We start from the raw sequence: 17,419 nt of genomic DNA, 5'->3' as shown, positions 1-17,419 counted from the left end.
AGAGGCTTTTACACTTACCTTCCCAAAAGCAGCAATAAGTCACCACCTGTTCCTCCTTTAATCCTCGACCCCACCTCAGCTGGCCACCCCGCAGTGGCGACCCGATGGGTCAGGACAGCCTCGGACACTCAGGAATGTTGGCGCACACAGAGTTGCCTAACTTCTGGCTCACTTTAAAGTTGTAACAATGCTTGGCATGTCCTCGAGAATCCAGGTTCCGAAAGTGACAGCATTCAAAGCTCAAATCAATCAATCTTACTGCTCGTCAGCAAATCTCAGTTAAAAATGTTTGATGAGGGTAGAAGGTTGAAACTATTGTTGGGCCGCACCTTTTTATAGCCTTTTACAGCCCTAGCTCTGCAGGGTAATTAAGAGTCAGCTGCACACATCACTACCAGATGCCCATAGTTCCCTAAATTCGGAGGGAAATTTCCTCTATGAGCTGGGGAGAAGGCTGTGGGCGTCCTCCGTCCTCCACTTAACCTGGAGCCGGCCCTGCGGGTACCTGCGCTCAGTACAGCTTGTTTCAGGGTGGGACCCACGGAGGACAAAGCTTCCCGGCTGACCTGGCGCCAACGTGCACGTGAACTGTGTGCATCAGGAGATGCACGTTCCAGCTTGGGCACTGACAGCAACTGGTTATGTGCTCTTAGCTAAATCAGGTCACTTCTGTAGGCTGCAACTTCCTCATCTATAAGGAGATCAAGCCAGACTACTCAGAGCTAACACTGCAAAATTCCATGAAATTTAATCCAAGCTATCTTTACTGTGACACGTTATCATGAAATAGTCAAGACCCTGGGCTCTGGAGACAAGAGTGCTTTTGGTTTCAGTCTTGACACCACTCTTATGAGCTGTGTGACTTCAGAAAAATGACCTCGTCTTTCTGTGTCTCAGTTTCCTCTTCTGTCAAATAGAGATAGTCCTTCTTCAAAGAGTTGTGAGGAATAAATGAGACAAGGCACATAAAGTACTTAAAGAGTTCCTGGCACAGAGGATGATTTCAAAAAAAGGTTTGCTATTGTTGTCATTCTAATCTGGTTTAAAAATGTACCTGTATGTAAAAACGGAAAGGAAAACAAGCTCCACACAATGGTTATCTTTGCACGGTGGGGTTAAGGGGAGCCATTCTTCTTATTATGTTTCCGTATTTTCCAATTCAAAGAAGATAATGAACACAAATTACCATTTTGGCAGAAGAGATACTATTTTTAAAAAATGACTGCTAGCCCCTTTCAGTACGCTTGGAATTACCTGGTTATTCCTCGTGTAGGAGGAAGGCAGACCACCAGCATCCTAGTGAAAAGCCATTCCTAATATTTTCCTTCCAGCAGCAGAAACATTTCCCCTGTCACCTCAATGTTCTGGAACAAAGGCTACAGAAAAGCCTAAGCCCTGGACTAACGTCAAAAACGGACACTGAGTCATCTCTGCAACAATGCAAGCTTCCAGCCCAGCGTAAGTGAGCTCACCTTGCTCACCGGGAAGCCAGGCCCAGCTCAGTCACTGACAGTACAGGGCTGCTCGAACACTGTGCAGGCTTCCAAAGAGGGCTCTCTCCATGACGTTGCACATTTAACCCCTAAAAGCTCCCGAGGAAAATGAACGAAAGGGAAGGATAACCCGGGCAGAGGCACACCACGCAAAACCCCACCCAAGAGAACTGGGAAAGGGAAAGCGAAGAACAGGGGTGGATGCCTGGAGAGAACAGGGGTGGATGCCTGGAGAGAACAGGGGTGGATGCCTGGAGGGCACAGGCTGAGGCTCCAGGGCTCACTGAGGGGCCGGAACATGCAGACGCACGGAGAGGTCAGAACTAGGGAGACAGAACAGCTGAGGCCTGAGACGATGAACCTCTGGTGTTAAGGAAAGCTGCTCGAGCTCATCAGTCGTACAAGGAAAGAGTCAGGTCCTTCAAACCGGCTGTCATTTCCCAAGCAACAGGTACTTCCCAGCACACAGGAGGGTGCTTGCAAGGCCCCCAAAGGAGCTGCAAGTATCCAAAGGCGCTCACAAGTCCTCGTGGCCAGGTGTCCGAGCCAACACAGCTGACATTCTGTCCTCTCACTCATTTTGGCCAGAATCTAACTTCAAGTCCAGAGGCAGGGCTGTTCCTGTGGCTTGCCCATCATAATGTGCTAGGCTTCGCTGTGGCAATAATGCCAAAATCTCAGTGGCTAAAAAAAAAAAAAAGAAAGAAAGAAAGAAAGGAAAAGAAGAAAAAGTTCCTTTCTTGCCCGTACTAACAAGACGGCTGGCAATCAGCCAAGGGCCCGGGGCTGTGAGGGAGCATGCCATGTTGCTGGTGGCCGTGGACTTGGCAGGGGACTTGGCGAATCATTCGCTGGGGCCTAAAGACTCCCACCAGAAGAGACACCTGTGGTTTCCCCTGTTCACCGCACTGGGCTTAGCTGATCTCAAGGGACATACACGACAGGGAAGTAAAATCCTGCCACATGCCCAGGAGGAAAAATGTCATGTTAGGGACACGAGTGGCATCTCATTTGTTAAAAATTCTGAGGTATCTTCTACTGTTATTACTATTTTACAAATGAAAAAACCAGGCCCAGAGAAGTTGCCTAGCAGCACACAACTAGTAAGTGGTAGAGTGAGGACTGAAACCCAGACGGTCTGTCTCCAGAGCCTGCCTCCCTAACAATGACTGAGTACTTGTGGGATGAGTCACGCATTGTGCTACACAGTTTTTTTAGTATTCACATATTCTTCATGCTAACTCTGTCTGATGAGAAAAGCAAGGCTTATAAGGAATGTATCTGTGGGGTGCCTGGGTGGCTCAGTCGGTTAAAGTGGCTGCCTTCGGCTCAGGTCATGATCCCAGGGTCCTGGAATCGAACCCTGCACAGGGCTCTCTGCTCAGCAGACAGCCTGCTTCTCCCTCTCCCTCTGCCTGCCCCTCTGCCTATTTGTGCTCTCTCTCTCTGTCTCTGTCAAATAAATAAATCTTTAAAAAAAAATAAAAGAATATATATGTTTTTTGATGTCCTCCACAGATAATAAATAGCTTAGCTGGGGCTTAACTCTGATACATGAAACACGCAAGATACAGAACCTAAGCTCAGCCGCCAACTGTGTGAGAACCCATTCCGCAGTGTCCCTTCCACGGGCACCCGGACTTGTGGGAAAGCTCTGCGTTTGGTTTAGACCGCTCTGTCAGCACCCTCTCCCTCCCACAGGCCAACCCTGAAATCACCCCCCATGCCGCTGGCTGCCACCACACCAATCTCAGGTCGGGTACGGCCTGTCCATCCATTCTCCTTCGTCCATGCTGCGAAACAGGCACAGTGGTTTAGGCAGAGTAATTCTGAGGATTAAAAAAAAAAAAGCTTACTGTTTTCTTGAAATCACGGGCAAGCATTTACAGTCACTAAGACAAGAAAGAGAATGAGAGAAACAAGGCAAAAACCAGAGAAGTGAGATAAGAGACCCATGGAGAAGAGGCAAGCCGCATCTAACTAAGGGCCTAACAACTGAGGGGTTCAGTTCTGGACGCACATGGGGAAAGGCACTCAGGAGATAAGCCATGGCTCTGCCTGCAGAGAAGAGAAGACCACCCTTCCAGAGGCTGGGTGATATGGCACAGAGAACAAGGTGCTGCCCAGCATGGCCCTTTAGGGGATACGTTTTTTATGTTCTACCAAAAAAAGTGAGCTTTGTAGCACTTTGCTGCTAGTAATACACACAACGCTACTAAGCCATCTTCTGTCCTGCTACTCTGTGATAACTGGGTATGTGCTTGCAAAACATCGTGCCACTCAAGAAACATGAAACCAGGGAAGCCAAGCAAATCCCTGGATGCTAGCAACGTTCTTGCTAAATGAGCTAATCTGCACTGGACAAGTAAGTCTGAAGGGCGTCCTTATCAGGACACAATGAATACATTCATGTGGATACATATACAGAATATCCAGTGCCTACAGTTTAGAAGAATGCCCCTTTCCCTGCCACTACCTGCTAGAAGGGAAAAACCGTAAAGCTCTCCATATAGTACCCAAAAGGATATTTTATGGGTAAAGTGTCTTCATAAAATGTTTGTTCTAATTAGTTTAGACAAAGAACAGTTCTTTCTTCTGTAGTTCAACTCTGACAAGAGTACACTGTGAACTTCTTTTAAGTGTATGTCAGTAAAACCTTCCCAGGAAAAGGACTAAACTTCTTTAAAGTTCACGGTGTCCAGGACAGGAACTGAGTCACTAGTTTTACCATGCAGGTTTTATTTTCTCCTGCCTCTTCCTCTCTTAGCATCACTGACAAAAGAAACTCGACAGCATCACAAGTTCTAGTTCTTGCCTGCAGGTAACGTTCATCTCATTACTCTGGGATTAAGGATCGTTAGGAACAGGGGCTGGAGTACACATCCCTTTGCTGGACCAATCCTTCATCCAGATACTGCAAATTAACAGACGAAAGGCGATTAGACAAAGTATTTAAGGCTCTCAAAAACAAATTCTTCAAGCATCTTCAAGCACTTACAAACACCCAATACTGTAATTAGAAATAATTAGCTTCTCATTAAGCCTCTACCAGGCAGCAGTGATAACCTACTTTGAGTTACATGCACTAGAAAATGTAGATGTCTTCAAAATAGCTTAAAACTCACACTTTTGATTGATACAAACTCATCCCTTACAAAATGAGTCTGACCTGGTAAATTTCCTGGATGCTTCTGTATAATCTACAGAAGAATTAAATGAAAGAGGGGAAAAGGCCAGATGGGGAAGGCTAGGGTAATGAAAATCAAGCAACGTACGCCGAATACCAACTGCAGGTAAAGGACAGCCACGGTCCGTTGGGGCAGACCACATAGGCACGTGAAGCGACACCAAAAGGGGGCTATTTCCAAGAAAAAGGAGTTTCTGGGCATCACCTGTACCTCAAAAAAAGGCAAGTTTGGGTAAGGGAAGCGAGCCCCTACCACCTGCCCCTCACCCCTACAGGCCAGGCAGTAAGAACGCAACCTTCTAGAAGGAAGGGCTCACAGTTCCTTCTGGTGGGGAGATGTGGGATGGTGCGTTCTAAAGAAGGGGAAGCAGGAAACTCCAATTTTAGGACTAAATGCAGAATAAACATCATTGTGGCTTTTAGTTCCTACACTTAGAAGAAACTGAGGGGTGTGAGAACCCCTGGGCCCTGACCACTTCCGGGGGGCAGGCTGCAATCCTCCCTGCCAGGGAGCTACTCCCCACCAGTTTCTGGCAGTGTGTGTGGGTAAAACCTGCGCAGGAAGAGGACTGAGCGCTTGCCCTGAGGGCTGGGGAAGAGGTGGAAATAACCACATGATGGTACTCCAGGAGAACCACCCCAGGAACCGAGGCAGGAGAGGCAGCTCTGAAGGAGGGGAAAAGGATGGGTCTGCAAGCCCTTAGCCGGTGAGCAGGAGAAGGGCATTTACTCACTGCTTCCCTGACCCCCAAAAGGCAGAGGGTGGGGGTTTTTGGGAAGAAAGTGCGCTTAACCTCAGCTTCTCAATAACCCTGAAGCCAGCACTGCCCTTCAGTCTTTCAGCATCTCCTATCCAAACGAGGTCTCAGAGGACTTCTTAGCACCCTCTCAGACACACATGACAATGACTAACTTCACATGAGGGGGACTGACCACAGAAGTTAGACTCGCAGCACTGGGAGAATCCTTGCATTAAGCCTCACTTGGCTTAATGCCCGTTTTAAAAAATAGCAGCTTGACTATGAACCCTAGTGACTCATTTCAATCCACATTCTGTTTGTCAGAGGTACCTTCCCCAGAAAATGTAATTGTCCCTACAAGGGAAAGTAAAGTACAGCTTCTTAGACAAATACGTAAAGTGAATATAATAGTCAACACGCTAGGGGTGTCTATCAGATAACAATCATCATGTTGCCCGTTGTGCCTTGGGTGCTAGGAAGTTAGAACCAAATGAGTAACTGTTAGACCTGGTGATTAGCCTTCCCCTCTTTTTAAATTTTTTTATTTTTTGACATTATTGCTACTCTATTTCCCATGTGCCTTATCATAACCTCTTAGGAGAAAGAAGTAGGTGAACCATACTCTATAGATGCTAGGTATGTCATCCTGCCTGGAGGTGAGCGCTATACCCTCATTCCCATATGTAATAGGGGGAATGTGGTCAAACATACCCAGCTCATAATTGGAACAGCTACTTCTGTCCCCCATTGCCAGGGCACCCAGAGAAAGCCACACTAGAGGTCACAGCTTGGTTTGTGTCCTTCAAAAAGTTGCTTAATAAGACTGAGCCAGGGGGGCACCTGAGTGGCTCAGTCGTTAAGCGTCTGCCTTCGGCTCAGGTCATGATCCCAGGGTCCTGGGATCGAGCCCCGCATCAGGCTCCCTGCTCCGCAGGAAGCCTGCTTCTCCCTCTCCCACTCCTTCTGCTTGTGTTCCCCCGTTCACTTTGTCTCTGTCAAATAAATAAAATCTTTAAAAAAAATTAAAAAAAAAAAAAAGACTGAGCCAGGAAACAGAACTTGATACTCAGGCCCCAAAGTACATTCCCAAAGCAAACCTAAGCCTCATCATTAAGTTATTCTCTGCAGGTCAGGGTTTAATTTGTTTTGGGTACTATAAAAAAAAATTGCATATGTACTAGATAATCTGTAGTATAGAATTTTGTTATAAATAGGTCAGAACACAACTAGCCATCAGATAGGGCTTAGAAATAATATACTTAACTTTGAAGTAGAAAAAAAACTGATCCTTAATAGTTTCTTTCCCTTTTGCAATATGGAACTTATTTCCTTTATGCAATTTTATTTTTTCTAATATAAGCCAGCAGTATTATCACCAAATAGCAATTAGAAATAAAAATCTCCCTTTCGGGGCGCCTGGGTGGCTCAGTTGGTTAAGCGACTGCCTTCGGCTCAGGTCGTGATCCTGGAGTCCCGGGATCAAATCCCGCATCGGGCTCCCTGCTCGGCAGGGAGTCTGCTTCTCCCTCTGACCCTCCCCCCTCTCATGCTCTCTCTAGCTCATTCTCTCTCAAATAAATGAATAAAATCTTTAAAAAAAAAAATCTCCCTTTCATTCTCCTAAAATCATAAACAGCATCATATTCAAGGAAAAAAATGTTAGCGTCCATGAAAAGCACATTCAGTCAACATTCTAGTATTTATTTTTCGTATGGAAGTTGTGTTAGGCTTCAAATGAGGCCAAGCAATATAAAAACTCTCATTGCCTTGGGCCAAATAAAACTATGTTTTTAAAAGATAAACCAGATCATGTCCTGTGTTCCTTCTGAAAACATTTAAAATTCCCCAGATGAGGGATGCCTGGCTGGCTCAGTTAGTAGAGCATGTGACTCTTGATCTCAGGGTCATGAGTTCAAGCTCCATGTTGGGTATGAAGCCTAATAAAAAAGAAAGAAAGAAAGAAAGAAAAGTAATAAAAAAATTCCCTAAAGAGTGAAATCCTTAGCAAAGAATTTACAACTCTCTTGATCAGGGCCCTACCTTAGCCATAGTCCAGGAGACTCGTCCATAATGATAGTTTGAGCACACGTATGCACAAGGCACCAGAGAAAGGCTAGAGCTTTATATACACTCATTTAATCCCCACAGCTCCACAAAGTGTCAAGAGCTGTCCTTTCCAAATTTGGAATGGGGAGGCATCAAATAAGTTGTGATTATAGCTACTAAGGAACGAGGACTTGTACCAAAGTCTTTTAGCCTTTATCTTTTTTTTTTTTTTTTAAAGATTTTTATTTATTTGACAGAGAGAGATACAGCGAGAGAGGGAACACAAGCAGGGGGAGTGGAGAGGGAGAAACAGGCCTCCCGCCGAGCAGGGAGCCCGATGCAGGGCTCCATCCCAGGACCCCGAGACCATGACCCGAGCCAAAGGCAGACGCCCAACGACTGAGCCACCCAGGCGCCCCTAGCCTTTATCTTATTCCATTACTCCAATAAGCCCCTGAATGCTTCATGCACTTTCCTATTTCAGTGTGTTAAATGCCTGTTAGTTCTTCACCCCTAATGTGGCCTCGCATGCCTCCACCCTGATTTACCTTTCAAGGACCAGTTCAAACACTGCCTCTTCCACAAAGCTACCCCTACTCCCATGCTCAGCTAGAACTGATTGCTTCCTTTTTGCTCTCTACAAAGTTTGCTTTTATCCCTTTAACAGTGCTTATTCTGCTAAGTATCTAATATGTAGAACATTTGGCCCCCCACTATACTGCAGCCTTGAAGGGACGCAATGTCTAATAAGCCACCTGTGTCCTGCCCCACATTCCTTCCTCAATAGGACCTTAGTCTCCGTTGCTCAGTCAGTGGTAGACAAACAGCCAACTGGAGCAGGCCGCTGTCCCACAGGTTCACAATCTCTCAGCTGCTAGCGATGAGATCAAGGAGAACCTGCAGCTGAGTTTATTCAGGATTATCTTCCAGACAGACTGGACTGCAGGCGGTTAATGGCTCATGATTCATGCAAAAGATCAAATATTCAAAAACTGACGTGTTGCATGGTTTTCTGTTGTTCCAAACAGAATCCAACAGGTGACCAATTAACAAATGACAAATATTGGGGTGCCTGGGTGGCTCAGTCATTAAGTGGCTGCCTTCGGCTCAGGTCATGTTCCCAGGGCCCTGGGATCAAGTCCCACATCGGGCTCCCTGCTCAGCGGAAAGCCTGCTTCTCCCTCTCCCACTTCCTCTGCTTGTGTTCCCTCTCTCGCTGTGTCTCTGTCAAATAAATAAATAAAATCTTAAAAAAAATGACAAATATTAAGATCCACAACGTACAGAATATGCAGGTGTACTATTCCCTTGCTCCCTGACATTTCCCTGCAGTCACCATCATAACTGTTAATGAGAATCCACGTGCTTGCTCCCTCTAACACACTGATCCATTACTTGTGATGGCATAAGGATGCATGCAGTCTTTCACTGCATTAAATGAAAAACTTGAAACAGGGGCGCCTGGGTGGCTCAGTTGGTTAGGCGACTGCCTTCAGCTCAGGTCATAATCCTGGAGTCCCGGGATCGAGTCCCGCATCGGGCTCCCTGCTCGGCGGGGGGTCTGCTTCTCCCTCTGACCCTCCTCCCTCTCATGCTCTCTGTCTCTCATTCTCTCTGTCTCAAATAAATAAATAAAATCTTTAAAAAAAAAAAAAAAAGAAAGAAAAACTTGAAACAATAAGAGATCTACTGCCCCAGCAACAGTAACAAGTGTAGTTCTCTGTCCCTTAGGAAATTATAATAGAAGGTGAACACAAAAATAAAGGAGTCCTTTTATCCTCCAAAGTCTAAGAAGGCAATGATTTCTTTTAAAGGACAAAAGCAGGCCTCAAGAAGAATGGTCCGAGAAAGGACAGGATCTTGGCAAAATAGTACAAATTAATTTCAAAAAGAGAAGCTACCAGTTAAAGACTTCAAGCGTCATATAATTTTCTACATGCTTCACATACATTATTTAGTTTTCCTTTCAAGAATATGAGATTAGAATAATTACTCCTACTTTACAGATGGAAAAAGCAAGTGGCTTGTCTGAAGTCAGAAAGCCAGTACGTGGCAGAGCGGTGATTCCAGCAGGCTCCACGGTCTGTGCTGATGTCCCACCTGCCACCGAGAGCCTGCTGCGATATGCCAGACCCTTTACTAGACACAAACATGTTTCCCACACCCTGACAACCCCTAACATTTAGTTTACTTAAATCGCTGTGTATCCTTTAAATATTGCACAGTGAAAAATACGTATGGGGGAGAAACCAGAAGAGCAAATACTAACAAACAGCTTTAGGCAGTTCTTGGGGCCGCAAGGCAATTACTAGAGACGTTCCCAATTTGATTTTAAGAAGTTAGAGAAGAAACTAGCTTAAACCCCAAGATATCTTTAATAAAATATGTAGGCTGCTTCTGTTTGAACCACTAATGGCGATTCTCAACGCCTGCAAATCAAGTCTGTCTTCTGGATAAAGCCCTGGTAGTATATAATCGTTAGAGGCTCTGCTACCAAGATGAAGGTAAGAGGAGGCTTCCTCCTCCCAGAGTCACAGCAGTTTAAAAGCACTGAAGATTTGTATTTCGGATAGAGGACAGTCCTCTAGGAGCACATTGTTTTATACTCTGGAAAAAAGGAAACTCAAAGAAATAAATCGGATTTTGGAGTGTGATTTTTAAGATAAACACTATCCCGTGACTTTCTTAGCTCCCAGGCCTATATCTGAGCTGACAGTATTTCCAAACAGAGGGCACAGCCTTCCAGGGCCTACTCAAAACACCTGCAAGTAACCAGCCAGCTGAGATTCACAAGGAAGCCCCAATTCCAAAGCCATGTGTCCTAAACAGAGGCTAATTATATCCCAGTGGTAGCATACACGTTAGTGGTTAAAAGCAGATTCAGAGCCAGACTGCGTAGGTTCAAATCCCAGCTCTGCCACAGTAAATATATCATCGTAGGCAAGTTGTTTATTCTATGCCTCAGTTTCCTCATCTGTAAAGTGGGGACAGCAGCACCTACTTCACAGGGCAATCGTGAAGAGTAAATGAATGAATATTTGTGAAGTGCTTGGAACAGGGCCTCATGCAGAGTTAGGTGCTCTAAGTGCAGGCTATCGTTTATCCAACACAATGTACCCCAAGTAAGAGGGAACTTCAGAAAAGTCCAAAGCCAGGAGCCACAATGCTGCTGTCACCATGAATAAGCTCTTCCAGTGGAAGATGGTAATTCCCTCACCGCCCTGCTTCAGGGAACTGGTTGTGTGTGCATGTGCATCTTGCAGGGGAGAGGTAGGAGGAGAAAAGAAAAGCAGGGTCTCAAAGCACACAGGAGGCCCCCTCAGAATCAAGTTTCAATGAACCTGAACTGAACAGTAAAGAGAATTTTTTCAAAAGATGCCCATTTACCCAAAAGCAGAACACCTAGTATCTGAGTGATTAAATCTAACTTTTGAAAAGGTACAAGACCTCAAATGACTAAAATTTAAAATCTCAGTATTTGGTCCTCAAGTTTTTAAATAGAGCTCATAGTCTTCTATACATTGCTACTTAGTGAAACTAGGACTCTAAACTAAGGCCCTAAAGAGAGATGTCTAACGTTTCCCCAAGGCATTAAGCAAAACAAGGAAAAATTGTATTAGAAAAACTTACCTAATGACTGTAACTTGCTACTTCCTGTAAAAAGCCTCCCAAACTAATTCTTGAGAGCGTTATGTCCTGGAAGCTTGTTTTTACAGATACGTGGGGTTTTTCGAACTGGGCTAGAGTGAATTCCGTGAGCTTCTCTCTCAAGGGCATCATGTTCTGATTTTACCCAGGTTCCCTCTCCATCCCTGACTCAAGCTGTCACCAAATCCTCTTACTTCTTTGTCCAATAATTTCTCCCTAGATCGACCCTTCCCTGCTATCTCCAGATCTGCCTACCTGAATCCACACCCCCACTTCCTACCTCATCCAGGGAAAGGGCAAGAGTTTAAACAGGTTTCACTACCATGTTTTACTTCTTCAATGCGGCCAGGGAGAGTCATTACACTCATCTTCTCCACTTACGCTCGACATGGGAGCACTGAACAAGCTGTACAACAGCTCTTCCTTTAATAAAGGAACTGGGTTCTTCCTCCTGCTGGTACTTCGTCCCTGAGTAACGTTTCCTATTCCAACCACCCGAGGTCTTCCTCCGTCCTTCTACCACTTCCCTGACAAACCTCAGCACCGCAGTGCACTGAACACATTTCTGCACCTCCTTTCCACCTCAGCACTTACGTCATTCCCTTCTGGGCGTACCCTTTCCGAGACCTCTGTCTGATCCAAATCCTACCATCCCCTCAAGATTTCTTCCATGAACTCCTGCCCATGTTACTTCCTCTCCTTTCCCCTCCATTCTAGTTCTTATTAAGACTGTCGAGGGGGACCCTACTTGTTTTACCTTCCTTGCTGGATTTTTAGGTTACTGAAAGTACTCACTCTTTTAGATGCCATATGACACTCAGAACAGAACTAGCCGTACCACTGAGCAGCGAACACGTATTTACGTTTCCAACTTCTCTATACTGCTATATTACCGCTATAAAGCCCTAATTCCAAATTCTGAAGGAGACCCACGGTAAGAGATATGTACTTATCAATACATACATATATGTGTGCATGGATACACACATATGTAACTGAAACAAGTTTTATGGAACAATACTTATCTTTACTACATGCAAGCCAACTACAAGCATATTTTTTAAAATTGAGTTAGCTCATTTTTTGGACTGCTGCATATTAGGAAATTATAATTAATTTTATTAGGGTATGTTAATTTTATTATGTAGAAAAACTTGGTTTTGTATACATGTCAGAAACAAAGTACCCTGACTTTTTTGAAACAGATTACATACACACTACATTAAGTAAATATGAAAAATTTAATTGTTGAATCTGGATAAGGTAGATGGGCATTTGCTGTACTCTTTCTTCTACTTTTCCATATAAAAATATGATAGTTGTTATGCATTAAATTCATTCCATGACCAATAAATGGGATTCAATCCTGTCTGAAAAACAGTGCTTTATAATTTGGAAAAAGACAAGCCCCATGTTTCTGTGATAATTATATTTAAGGAGGCGCTAATATACTGAAGAATGTTCTATGGTTACTTCCTGGCCAGTGGGAGTCAATAAACTTTCCATTGCTGAGTCCACTCATCTCTCCTACAACATTCTTTCTATGAAATTTTCTGTGAATCATTACTTCCTTAGCAGTAAAGATATCTGGTCAAGGCAGTTTTTTACTTGCAAAGTGAAACTGTGGACTTGGAATTTACACTAAGACTTCTTTTTTTTTTTTTTTAATTTAAATTCAATTAGCCAACATAGAGTACATCATTAGTTCTTGATGTAGTGTGCAATGATTCATTAATTGCATATAACACCCAGTGCTCATCAATACCCTAAGACTTCTCATCCTAGGAAAAAGCTTTGTGGTTTTCATCAAGGCTTTAAAACGACTACACCTGGGAACAGCAAACAAGGCAATGCACTGAAACTGCAAAAGTCATAATAAGCATGTGCACGGATTAAAACTTTCCCCTTCCTTCTCCTTTAAGAATTGATTCTCATAAAAGAATAAATTCTAAGAACAGAGTAACACCTCATTTAATTGAAATAAACAGGGAAGTGTTATAGAAATCTTTAGATAATTGACATCCTTACCATTTAAGGGCCAACATTTTTAAGTCCTACTGATGATGGATTTCTAAATTCCCAAGACTGCCTTCCTGTTGACTGGCATCATCCATATGACCAGGTTTGAACTATGACAGAGCACAGTCATAGTTTCTTCCTGACCACAGGAAGAAAGCTGGACTAGGTGAGTCGGGCACCTGGAGGTCTAGTGAACTCTCCAGTATCAGGTCCCTCATTTGAGAAAACAAGGTGGCTGAACTCTGCAACCTCTAAGGCCCGTTCTGCTATTACTAGGTCTGGGAAGCTGGCAGCCCCCAGCACATACCAAGTAATATACATTGAATATATACTCTTCCTTATAACGAATCTTACTCACCAAAATGAACATGAAGCAAAAAGCAGTTAACAACCATATGCAGCAACTGACAAGAATGAACAGCTGGGGTGCCTGGGTGGCTCAGTCAGTTGAGCGTCTGACTCTTGATTTCGGCTCAGGTCATGATCTCGGGATTGTGGGATCGAGCCCTGCTCAGCAGGGAGTCTGCTTGGGATTCTCTCCTTCCCTCTCCCTTTATCCACCCCTGCTCTCTAAAATAAATAAATAAATCTTTAAAGAATGAATAGCTATTAACACAGCACAGATGTATCTCTTTGTCACACTTAATAAAAGAAACCACACACAAAAACGTACAGGCTATAGGATTCTCCTGATCTGGTAGGTTGGAACTGTGGTCAGTTACCCTTGCTGGGAAGCAGTGGTAGGGAGAAGGATTTGCCAGAAGGTGGCACAGGGAGCGCTGGGGTGCCAACAATGTTGATGCAGGTGGTAGCGATGCAGTGCATACACAGGTAAAATCATCCAACTGTACATTTCAGATGTATGCACTTCACTGCAAGTTATCCCTCAAAAAAGTAAAAAATAAAATGCAAAGGCACAAAACACAGAGAAAGCCCAGAAATCTGTATGGCATACTAGCAAAACACTAATATCTGGGGCATAATTAAACGTATCAGATTTAGATGCAAAGATATTTAATCCCAAATTCTGCAAAATGCAGCAACATCCAAAACGCCATTGTTGATGCAGATTGCAAATGCCCTGGTTCATTACATAATAGTTATTTAGAAAGCCAATGTTTCTCAAATTTAACTAAAAGCACACAAAGTACAATTAGAGCTTATTCACTTACTTAAGCCAAATGTTTTTATGATAGTTAATGGAATTGACTAATTTAGGTTAATGGAACTGAGTGACAGTTAATGGAATGGATTCATTTAGGTTCCAACCCAATCCCCCAGTATGTATTTTCCACTCAAAAAAAAGTTTTTCCGGATATCTTCTGTGAGCCAGGTGGTAGGCTGAAAGTACCAGAGTCAGAAAGGTGAATATGACAAACTCAGCCCCTGGAGCTCCTGCTTGGACAAGGAGACATACAGACCCACACAACTGCAGAAGAATGTAATGAGTACTATAAGAAATCAAGAGGCAGAAATAAGTAACCAGAAGCCTTCGGTGAGACAGCTTCTAAGAGGATGATACTTGATTTGGACACAGAAGAGGCAGCTCAAAAATCAGCCAAAAGAACCGAGCAAGGAGCACAATGTGCCCACAGAGGCAAAAAGTAGAATATTTGGGAAACTAATGGTTTCTTGAGGTGTTTGGAATTTAGAAGGACTGAATGGGTTGTTCTAAATCAGGGTACAGTTGCAGGCTGGGGCAAAAAAGAGGGCAGGGCAAGTATTTCTGAAAGGCAGAGGCACGAGACAGAAAACAGACTACAGCTGGCCACGCAAGACTTAACACTTGCCCATGTAGGCAAGGGGAAGCCAGGGTTTTAAAAGTAAGTGGGGATTTTTTTAAATCATAAAAATATTGAAAAATAGGGGCCCCTGGGTGACTCAGTGGGTTGAGCGTCCGACTCTTGGTTTCGGCTCAGGTCCTGATCTCAGGGTCGTGGGACTGAGGCCTCCACTGGGCTCTGTGCTCAGCATGGAGTCTGCTTGTCCCTCTCCCTCTGCCCCTCCCCTTGTGTGAGCACCACATATGCTTTCTCTCTCAAATAAATAAAATCCTTTAAAAATATACTGAGAAATAGAGATTTTGAGATATCAAAAAACCATAGGGGGGAAAAATCACCCATAAAACCCTCCCTTAAATACAGACACTTTACATTCTTAACTTTTTAACAACACAGAAATGTGGTTATACTGTACATAGGGATTTCAGATACAGTTCAAGCGCTGTGTACACAGTGACATAAGAAGGACCCATTAATGTGTAGGATTTGGTCAGTACATGCCCGTACGCTCACTGCATCACACAGCAACACTAAGTGGGCCTCTGTGTGAGGTGCAGAGATCCTATAACCAAACCCACTCTTTAAAAAAAAAAAAAAGTCATCTGAGGCTAAGGACAGCTGAGTTCTCACCTAAAATAATAATATCCACGCCATGATGAGAAATCAGGCATTTTGCCTCACAAATACATGAGATAATTCATCCCATCTCTACTCCTCTCTCTTCTGGAGATATGAGAGCCTAAATACATTCCAGTGATCACAGCCCTGGTGCTTTTTATCAGAGGGCTCCACAGATTACAAAGGACAAAATTTTTACATAAAATGAAAGAAAAGGCAGGAGCTAAAGATGACTTCCCTGAAGGCTATGATTCCTTTTGTCTCTTATTTATGGATTGAAAAGTGAAATCCTTCAATGTATGCCGAAATTATATTCTGCTCACTCTAAGCCATAGTTGGAAAATATCCCAGATTCTCCTGACTGTAGGAAAGCACCACAATATACCTAACCACATTGTAGAATATGAATCAAACTCCATCTGAAAAATTTTTTTAATCCAAATTAGATTAGTAAAGGGGGAAAAAAGGCATGTGAAGGAAAGAAAGCTATCTGGAAAAGTTTCAATGCCAAATGCTTTTTTTCTCTTCACTGGCAACTGTAATGAACAAAATCCTGGGTCCGTACCTGGCCAAGAGGCCTAACTTCCCAATGAGACCACAAGAACTCTCAGGACACTTGTTATGAGCTGCCTATGAACTGCCTATGTGCAGAATTACAGTTGGAAAACTCACTTTATTGCTCAGTTGGAAGACTTCCTTTCTTAAGAGGCTTCACTCATGCCTGGTTCCCTAAGATATATGAATGATGGGGTTTTCTTTTTGCCTAACATTGGGAAAGCTGATGGCCTTACTTAGACTCCAAGGGCTGCTAACGATACAACAGTATTCCAAGGTGGTGTACTTTATTAATTCAACTGAGTCCACCTACCTTATTCAGCATTTCAAAATGTTAAAGAACCATCTGTTCAAGATTCACTAACCAAGAACATTATGAAACCTCATTCAGCTCAAGATATTACCCTGAATTTGATGAACTGAAATGTCTTTGATTTCTATACTTGATGATGCTTCTGATGTCATTCATTATTTTAGATGTTGTTATGACTGGTGTTCTATTAATAAAGCATCGTAAATATGTATCTGTAAGTACCACAATCCCTGTGTCAGAGAAAAAAATGCTCAACTGCTTTTCATCCTGGATAAACATGTAGTCAACAATCAGTGAATATACACTTCATATTACAGGACTGACTCAAAGTGTTCAATCATATCTCATCAGAGGCAAGGGTATGTTTATCTTATTAACAGGCATATTTTTCAAAGGAACAAAACTTTATATAAACAGTGGGAAAGTGACAAACATAATTAGGCAAAATTAAACAACAAGCAGATTTGGGCACCATCATTTATTTTCCACTTATATAACATCTTTCATCAAAAATCTCAATAAACCTTGCCAAGTAGTCTTATTCCAACCTGGAGATACGATTATCTGAAAGTGTTTCAAGTCTACTTTGAATTTCACACTAAGCAACTGACAGGCATTCAGTCTTTAGGACTCCTTGCTAATTCTTCCCTCCCCCCTTGCCTCACATCACTCATTTCTCTTTCTTGATAATCTCTCCAACTCCTAACCCCTCCCTTCTCTCCAACACTTGATACCTGCCACACCCCTGGACCACTGCAACCACCTCCTAAAGCATCTCACAGCCTCAGGCTGCCCCTCCCCATGGCAGCACACAGGTTGTCTACAGGATGTGGTCTAAATTCACTTCACTGGAAATCAAAGCCCTCCATGTCTTGACCCAAACCGGTCTCTCGTATCTGCACTCTGTTACCTAGACCAACTGGCCTGATCCAGGTGAATTTTGACCCGATCAAAAAAGACGTGCCCACATTGTTTCTACTGGTACATCTCCTCTTTCCTCACGCGTTCCCCCCACGCAT

The 17,419-nt window shown here is 43.6% G+C and overlaps 1 protein-coding gene across 3 annotated transcripts in view; it reads right to left on the bottom strand.

Annotated features, from left to right (window-relative positions):
- Positions 1-17,419, bottom strand: part of TMCC3 (transmembrane and coiled-coil domain family 3) — a 71,837-nt gene that overhangs the window by 14,782 nt on the left and 39,636 nt on the right. The window lies entirely within an intron of this gene.

Source organism: Mirounga angustirostris, unplaced genomic scaffold, assembly GCF_029215605.1.
Source record: "Mirounga angustirostris isolate CCGP_5_RB_7025 unplaced genomic scaffold, mMirAng1.0.hap1 SCAF_5, whole genome shotgun sequence".
NCBI lineage: Eukaryota > Metazoa > Chordata > Mammalia > Carnivora > Phocidae > Mirounga > Mirounga angustirostris.
Note: the sequence above shows the minus strand (reverse complement) of the source record. Positions and strands in the feature narration are given on the sequence as shown.